This window comes from Pseudophryne corroboree (genome assembly GCF_028390025.1).
Source record: "Pseudophryne corroboree isolate aPseCor3 chromosome 3 unlocalized genomic scaffold, aPseCor3.hap2 SUPER_3_unloc_30, whole genome shotgun sequence".
Taxonomy (NCBI): Eukaryota; Metazoa; Chordata; class Amphibia; order Anura; family Myobatrachidae; genus Pseudophryne; species Pseudophryne corroboree.
The window spans coordinates 303,442-313,254 of NW_026967520.1; positions in this window are offsets into that span (position 1 = coordinate 303,442).

Below are 9,813 nucleotides of genomic sequence, written 5' to 3' on the forward strand. Positions count from 1 at the left end.
CAATCGACCTCATTCCAGGGAAGGTTCCACCGCAAGGCCGAACTTATCCGTTGTCTCTGCCTGAGACACACTCCATGGAAGAGTACATCAAAGAGAACCTGGCGAAGGGTTTCATCCGACCATCTTCTTCTCCAGCCGGCGCAGGCTTCTTCTTCGTTAAGAAGAAAGACGGTGGTCTGCGTCCGTGCATCGACTACAGAGGTCTGAACGACATTACCGTCAAGAACCGATACCCTTTACCCCTGATTACCGAGCTCTTTGATAGAGTTAGTGGTGCAACTATTTTCACAAAGCTGGACTTGAGGGGTGCCTACAATCTCATCCGAATCCGTGAGGGTGACGAGTGGAAGACCGCCTTTAACACCCGTGACGGACATTATGAGTACCTCGTCATGCCCTTCGGATTGAGCAACGCTCCAGCAGTCTTCCAGCACTTCGTGAATGAGATTTTCAGGGACATCTTGTACCGCCATGTCGTGGTTTATCTAGACGACATCCTCATCTTTGCTAATAATCTCGAAGATCATCGTTTCTGGGTAAAAGAGGTTCTTTCCCGTCTCCGTGTCAATCACCTCTATTGTAAATTGGAGAAGTGTGTGTTTGAAGTTAAAACCATTCCGTTTCTAGGTTACATTGTGTCCGGTTCCGGACTAGAGATGGATCCTGAGAAACTCCAAGCAATCCAGAATTGGCCTATACCCTTAAGCCTCAAAGGGGTCCAGAGGTTATTAGGGTTCGCCAATTATTATAGAAAATTTATACGAGACTTCTCCACCATCGTGGCGCCTATCACTGCATTAACCAAGAAAGGTGCTAATCCGTCCAAGTGGTCCGAGGAAGCTACACAGGCCTTTCACCTTCTGAAGCAACGGTTCATCTCTGCACCAGTTCTGAAACAGCCCGACACCGACTCTCCTTTTATCTTAGAGGTAGATGCCTCCTCCGTTGGAGTAGGAGCAGTGTTATCCCAGAGGGCCAAAGATGGACATCTACATCCTTGCAGTTTCTTCTCCCGGAAGTTCTCCCCAGCTGAGCGCAACTATGCCATTGGCGATCAGGAGTTGCTAGCCATCAAGCTCGCTCTGGAGGAGTGGAGATACCTGTTGGAGGGAGCTTCCCACTCAATCACCATACTTACCGACCACAAAAATCTTTTATATCTCAAAGGCGCACAATGTCTGAATCCTCGTCAGGCCAGATGGGCACTTTTCTTCTCTAGGTTTGACTTTAAACTCCAGTTCTGTCCGGGTTCTCAGAATCGTAAGGCCGATGCCCTTTCCCGCTCATGGGAGCAAGAAAATGAGTCCGAGTCTGCAGACAAGCATCCTATTATTAATCCGTTGGCATTCTCCACGGTAGGGATGGACTCTACGCCTCCACCAGGGAAAAGTTTTGTTAAGCCAGTTCTAAGGAAGAAGCTCATGCATTGGGCCCATGCTTCCCGTTTTGCTGGACATACAGGCATTCAGAAAACCCTTGAATTTATTTCTAGGTCCTACTGGTGGCCAACTCTGAAGAAGGACGTTATGGAATTTATTGCCTCCTGCCCAAAGTGTGCCCAACACAAAGTCTCCCGCCAGTCGCCTGCGGGGCAACTGGTTCCATTATCTGTTCCCCGTCGACCTTGGACCCATTTGTCGATGGACTTTGTTTCCGATCTACCTATCTGCAACAAGTTTAATACCATCTGGGTGGTAGTTGACCGGTTCACCAAGATGGCACATTTCATCCCTCTCACCGGTCTTCCGTCAGCTTCCAAGTTGGCTCAAGTGTTTATACAAGAGATCTTCCGACTTCACGGTCTTCCTGAAGAGATCATCTCGGATCGTGGAGTACAATTTGTAGCCAAATTTTGGCGAAGTTTGTGTCAAGCCCTCCAAGTCAAGTTAAAGTTTTCCACGGCTTACCATCCTCAGACCAATGGTCAAACCGAGAGGGTGAATCAGGACTTGGAGGCCTTCCTCCATATATATGTGTCTTCCTCTCAAGATGACTGGGTTCAACTCCTTCCTTGGGCCGAGTTCAGCCACAACAATCAATACCATTCCTCATCTTCTTCTACACCATTCTTCATTAATTATGGATTCCACCCTAAAGTCCCAGAATTCCAACCGCTTCCCACAACTTCTGTTCCAGCAGTGGATGTCACCTTGCGTCAGTTTTCAAATAACTGGAGGAACGTCCGCGCAGCCCTGCTTAAAGCCTCATTCAGGTATAAGAAGTTTGCCGATAGGAAGCGTAGAGCGGTTCCTGCTCTCAAGGTGGGTGATCGTGTGTGGCTGTCCACGAAGAATTTGAGGTTGAGAGTTCCCAGCATGAAATTTGCACCTCGCTACATCGGACCCTTCAAGATTGAACAAGTCATCAATCCTGTTGCCTACAGGTTACAGTTACCATCCTTCTTGAAAATACCCAGGACATTTCATGTTTCTTTGTTGAAACCGCTGATCCTGAATCGGTTTCATTCCGCACTTCCTCCAGCTCCCAAAGTTCAGACTCAACGGGGAGTCGAGTACGAGGTGGCCAAGATTTTGGACTCACGTTTCCGTTACGGTCAGTTACAATACCTCATTGACTGGAAGGGCTATGGTCCTAAAGAACGCTCTTGGACCAATGCCTCAGACGTCCATGCTCCTGCCTTGGTCCGAAATTTCCACGCAAAGTTTCCTTTAAAGCCTAAGAAGTGTCCTGGGGCCACTCCTAAAGGGGGGGGGTGCTGTCACGATCCGGGTATCTGGACGCCATTACTTACCCTTCAGATGCCTCCTAAGGCTGGCTCAGCGTTCCAGGACCGGATCCCGCTGTTCCTGAGTTTCCACATGCAGAATGTCAGAGTGGTGATTTCATCAGCCGCGGCCTCCGCTGTGCCCGCGTGGTTAAATGTGCGCTTGTCAGTCTAGCGTCTCCTGTCTCCTGTGGCCGGCGTCGCCATTACTGTTTCAATTCTCACATGGATTACAAACCAAACTTCCCTCCAAGTGTCTGCATGGGCGCAGCCATCTTGGATTTTGTCATCTGATTATTTCCACCAATCTGCTGTCTGTATTGTTGATTTGCATAATTGCCTAGCCAACCCCTTCCTTGCTGCAGGTATAAGTATGCTGTGCCTGAGCAAGGAAGGCGTCAGTGCTTTGGTTGTCTAACCTAGTTCCAGTTTGTCTCTCTCCTGTTGTTGTCTTCCAGGTTCCAGCTCCTGTCTCCAGACTTCTGCTATAGAGACCCGCACCAGCATTCCATCTGCGGTGTAGCCTGACTCTCCGATCCATTCTGGACTCACCTGTTTCCAGCTACAACAATCACCTGCTTCCAGCCCAGCTTCCAGCAGTGTACAGCTTCTCTTAAAGGGCCGGTGTCCTTTCTGCAGTTTACCACTCTCCACCGGTATTATTATTTCACCGCTCTCAAACAATCACCTGCTTCCAGCCCAGCTTCCAGCAGTGTATAGCTTCTCTTAAAGGGCCGGTGTCCTTTTCTGCAGTTTACCACTCTCCACCGGTATTATTATTTCCCCGCTCTCAAACTCCAAACTTCATTATTATTTCATCGCTCTCAAGTTCGTTTATTATTTAACTGGTTCCAGCCAGTATCCACTCCGTACCAACAACAGTCTGGTTCCAGCCAGTATCCACAGCAGCCGTTTTACCTTCAGCAGCCCAGCCGTTCCTGGAACATCAGCTGGTACGATCCTGGGTTCTCTCCATTGCTACAGTCAGGCCTGGTAAGGACTTTCCAACTAGAAGATTATAAGAACTGTCTCACACTACCAGTGCCTGTGGCCCTTGCCACCCTGTAGTCCCCAGGAATTGTATTTATCCTCTGTTGACTTTTATGTTTCCTTTTACTGCTGCTGTGTTACGGAGTTTGTCATAATAAACATCATTGACTTTTATCCTGGTTGTCGTGGTCACGCCTTCGGGCAGTTATTCTACATGTTACTTACATGTCTAGGGGTCTGATACAACCTCCCAGGTTCCGTTACATCTCAGCCCCTACAACTGAGGCTGCCTCCCGTCAGCTCAGGCCCTCAGTTGTGACAGCTTCTTTCCTCTGCCCCCGCCTCTGGCAAGAAAGGACGCACCTCGGACTTTATTGTTTCTTTGTTCGAAAGGCTGCATTTTATAATGTCGTGCTTTTCTAGGCTGTGCAGGAATATAAGGCAAAATATCAGAATTACCAGCTATAGCTGTGGTGACCAGGTCCGAGAACCCTTCTCCACACAATCCTCAGCCTTCCATATGCCTCTTAAGTCGGCATCATCTGTCCATTGCATATTCTACAGGACACGTCAAGCAGAAATCGACATAGCTTTGACTCTAGGACCCAGTATACTCATGTCTCTTTGGGCATGTTTTATATATATATATATATATATATATATCTCTTAAGACAGCATCTTTTATATATATATATATATATATATATATACATATATATATATATATATATCTACATACTAGTGTCTCAATCTCTGCTGATAAGGTACCTGTCCACGCTGCCACAGCGCTATAAACCCATGCCGACACAATCGCCGGTCTGAGTAGTGTACCAGAATGCACACGCTATCTGCAGGATCCCTGAGAATAGCTGTTACGTCAGGGCTACCTTTTGGGCAAACGTGACACCCTAGGGGAAGATTCCCATCGTATCCTGGCCCTAGTGGGGAAAGGAAACTGCCTGAGAATTCTTTGTGGGAAGCTGCAGTCTCTTGTCTGGAGATTCCCGCTCTTTATCATCATGAGAGAAGGGAAATTTACCTCAGATTTCTTCCCCTTAAACAAGTGTACCCTTGTGTCAGGGACAGATGAGTCATCAGTGATATGCAAAACATCTTTTATTACAATAATCATATATTGAATACTTTTCTGCCATTTTGGCTGTAACTTTGCATTATCGTAGTCGACACTGCAGTCAAACTCCGTGTCGATATCAGTGTTTATTATTTTGGATAGTGATCATTGAGAGACTCTGAAGGTCTCTGCGACATAGGGACAGACATGGGTAGATTCCCTGTCTGTTCTCTAATCTTTTGTGGAATAAATTTACCTTAGCACTTAATTACACATATCCAAACAGGTGTCGGCGTTGTCGACAGAGACACCCTCTCACACACATTTGCTCCATCTCCTCCTTAGGGGAGCCTTTTACCTCAGACATGTCGACACACACGTACCGACACACCACACACTCAGGGAATGCTCATCTGAAGACAATTCCCCCATAAGGCCCTTTGGAGAGATAGAGAGAGAGTATGCCAGCACACACCCCAGCGCTATTAACCCAGGAATAACACAGTAACTTAATGTTAACCCAGTAGCTGCTGTTTATATTGATTTTTGCGCCTAATTACGTGGCCCCCCTCTCTTTTTACCTTCTTCTACCGTGTAACTGCAGGGGAGAGACTGGGGAGCTTCCTCTCAGCGGTGCTGTGGAGAAAAAACATGGCGCTGGTGAGTGCTGAGGAAGAAGCCCCGCCCCCTCGACGGCGGGCTTCTGTCCCGCTTTCATGTACAATTTTGGCGGGGGCTCATGCATATATACAGTGCCCAACTGTATATTATGCAAACTTTTGCCAAAGAGGTCTCTAATTGCTGCCCAGGGCGCCCCCCCCCCTGCGCCCTACACCCTTACAGTGACCGGAGAATGTGGGTGTAGTGTGGGAGCAATGGCGCACAGCTGCAGTGCTGTGCGCTACCTCATATGAAGACTGGAGTCTTCTGCCGCCGATTTCGAAGTCTTCTTGCTTCTTTCACCCAGCTTCTGTCTTCCGGCTCTGCGAGGGGGACGGCGGCGCGGCTCCGGGATCGGACGACAAAGGGTGAGATCCTGTGTACGATCCCTCTGGAGCTAATGGTGTCCAGTAGCCTAAGAAGCAGGACCTATCTTCAGTGAGTAGGGCTGCTTCTCTCCCCTCAGTCCCACGATGCAGGGAGTCTGTTGCCAGCAAATCTGTCTGAAAATAAAAAACCTAACAAAATACTTTCTTATAGCAAGCTCACTAAGTAGCACCCAGCTCGTCCGGGCACAGATTCAAACTGAGGTCTGGAGGAGGGACATAGAGGGAGGAGCCAGAGCACACCAGAATCTAAATTCTTTCTTAAAGTGCCCATGTCTCCTGCGGAGCCCGTCTATTCCCCATGGTCCTTACGGAGTCCCCAGCATCCACTAGGACGTTAGAGAAAAGAAGAGGACCAAGGACAGAACCTTGGGGGACACCTACAGTTAGTGGAAGTGAGGGGGAGGTGGAGTCATGAGACGAGACAGAGAAGGACTGGTCAGAGAGGTAGGACAGCCAGGAGAGGGCAGTATCACGCAGACCAATGTAGTGAAGGATTTGCAGTAGGAGAGAGTGGTCAACAGTGTCAAAAGCAGCAGAGAGATCAAGAAGAATAAGTAGAGAGTAGGATTTAGCAGCATGGAGGTCATTGCAGACTTTTGTAAGGGCAGTTTCAGTGGAGTGGACGGAACTCAGACTGGAATGGGTCAAGCAGTGAGTGTGAGGAACGAAAGGAAGTAAATATTATAACACAGGCCGCTCCCCCTGTAGAGTAGGATGCCACAGGCCGCTCCTCCCGTCAATTATGACAACACAGTCCACTCCCCCTGTGTATTATGACAACACAGGATGCTACCCCTGTATATTATGACAGCACAGGCTGCTCCCCCTGTATACTATGACAGCACAGGATGCTACCCCTGTATATTATGACAACACAGGCCGCTCACCCTGTATATTATGACAGCAAAGGATGCTACCCCTGTATATTATGACAACACAGGCCGCTTACCCTGTATATTATGACAACACAGGCCGCTCCTCCTGTATATTATGACAGCACAGGCTGCTCCCCTTGTATACTATGACAACACAGGATGCTACCCAGTGGTTGAAGTGGGGCGGTATACAGCGGTATGGTATACCGCCACTTCTTCCACTGACCCGGAAATGAAAGTGCAGCAGGAGGCGAGGGAAATGGCCATCCTGCTGCACATGTTGCTCCCGTCCCTGCTCGGCGGTCGGCGGCTGTGTAGAGTGCCGTGCTAGCTCACCGCCGCCGCCAGGACAAATGAGTCAGGTTATGTTCCCCTGCTGTCACCCTCTCTCCCTGTCGTTACTGTCACTCTCTCCCTGCTGTCACTCTCTTTCTCTCTGCTGTCACTGTCGTCACTCTCTCTCCCTGTCGTCACTCTTGCTGTCCCTGCTGTCACAATTTCAGCTCATTCAGTACAATGTGAATTTCAGCTCGTACCGTGTGCTATAAGGTGAAAGGGGCACCAGTACTAGATAATATAAGGGGTTCTACTACACTAGACATGCTCCCTTTTAAGTGACCACGCCCCCTTTTCTGGAGCGCGAGCGAGCGCATGATTGAGTCCTTGACTTTTGCATACCCCCATTTAAAAATTTCCACTTCGACCACTGATGCTACCCCTGCATATTATGACAACACAGGCCGCTCCTCTTGTATATTACGGCAACACAGGACACTCCCCCTGTATACTATGACAGCACAGGATGTTACCCCTGTATATTATGACAACACAGGCTGCTCCCCCTGTATACTATGACAGCACAGGACGCTCCCCCTGTATATTATGACAACATAGGACACTCCTTCTGTATACTATGACAGCACAGGATGTTACACCTGTATACTATGACAACACAGGATGCTACCCCTGTATATTATGACAACACAGGACACTTCCCCTGTATACTATGACAGCACAGGACGCTCCCCCTGTATATTATGACAACACAGGCCGCTCCTCCTGTATACTATGACAGCACAGGCCGCTCCCCCTGTATATTATGACAACACAGGCCGCTCCCCCTGTATATTATGACAACCCAGGCCGCTACCCCTGTATATTATGACAACACAGGTCGCTCCCCCTGTATACTATGACAGCACTGGATGCTACCCCTGTATATTATGACAACACAGGCCACTCCCCCTGTATACTATGACAGCACAGGATGCTACCCCTGTAAACTATGACAACACAGGCCACTCCCCCTGTATTCTATGACAGCACAGGATGCTACCCCTGTACACTATGACAACACAAGCCACTCCCCCTGTATACTATGACAGCACAGGATGCTACCCCTGTATACTATGACAGCAAAGGAAGCTACCCCTGTATATTATGACAACACAGGTCGCTCCCCCTGTGTATTATGACAACAAAGGCCACTCCCCCTGTATACTATGACAGCACAGGATGCTACCCCTGTATATTATGACAACACAGGCCGCTTCCCCTGTATACTATGACAGCACAGGATGCTACTCCTGTATATTATGACAACACAGGCCGCTCCCCCTGTATATAATGACAGCACAGGATACACCTGTATACTATGACAGCAAAGAAAGCTACCCTTGTATATTATGACAACACAGGCCGCTCCCCTTGTATATAATGATAACACAGGATGCTACCCCTGTATATTATGACAGTACAGGACGCTACCCCTGTATATTATGACAACACAGGCCGCTCCCCCTGTATATAATGATAACACAGGACGCTCCTCCTGTATACTATGACAGCACAGGATGCTACCCCTGTATATTATGACAACACAGGCCGCTCACCCTGTATATTATGACAGCACAGGATGCTACCCCTGTATATTATGACAATACAGGCCGCTTACCCTGTATATTATGACAACACAGGCGCTCCTCCTGTATATTATGACAACACAGGCTGCTCCCCTTGTATACTATGACAACACAGGATGCTACCCAGTGGTTGAAGTGGGGCGGTATACAGCGGTATGGTATACCGCCACTTCTTCCACTGACCCGGAAATGAAAGTGCAGCAGGAGGCGAGGGAAATGGCCATCCTGCTGCACATGTTGCTCCCGTCCCTGCTCGGCGGTTGTGTAGAGTGCCGTGCTAGCTCACCGCCGCCGCCAGGACAAATGAGTCAGGTTATGTTCCCCTGCTGTCACCCTCTCTCCCTGTCGTTACTGTCACTCTCTCCCTGCTGTCACTCTCTTTCTCTCTGCTGTCACTGTCGTCACTCTCTCTCCCTGTCGTCACTCTCTCTCCCTATCGTCACTCTTGCTGTCCCTGCTGTCACAATTTCAGCTCATTCAGTACAATGTGAATTTCAGCTCGTACCGTGTGCTATAAGGTGAAAGGGGCACCAGTACTAGATAATATAAGGGGTTCTACTACACTAGACATGCTCCCTTTTAAGTGACCACGCCCCCTTTTCTGGAGCGCGAGCGAGCGCATGATTGAGTCCTTGACTTTTGCATACCCCCATTTAAAAATTTCCACTTCGACCACTGATGCTACCCCTGCATATTATGACAACACAGGCCGCTCCTCTTGTATATTACGGCAACACAGGACACTCCCCCTGTATACTATGACAGCACAGGATGTTACCCCTGTATATTATGACAACACAGGCTGCTCCCCCTGTATACTATGACAGCACAGGACGCTCCCCCTGTATATTATGACAACATAGGACACTCCTTCTGTATACTATGACAGCACAGGATGTTACACCTGTATACTATGACAACACAGGATGCTACCCCTGTATATTATGACAACACAGGACACTTCCCCTGTATACTATGACAGCACAGGACGCTCCCCCTGTATATTATGACAACACAGGCCGCTCCTCCTGTATACTATGACAGCACAGGCCGCTCCCCCTGTATATTATGACAACACAGGCCGCTACCCCTGTATATTATGACAACCCAGGCCGCTACCCCTGTATATTATGACAACACAGGTCGCTCCCCCTGTATACTATGACAGCACTGGATGCTA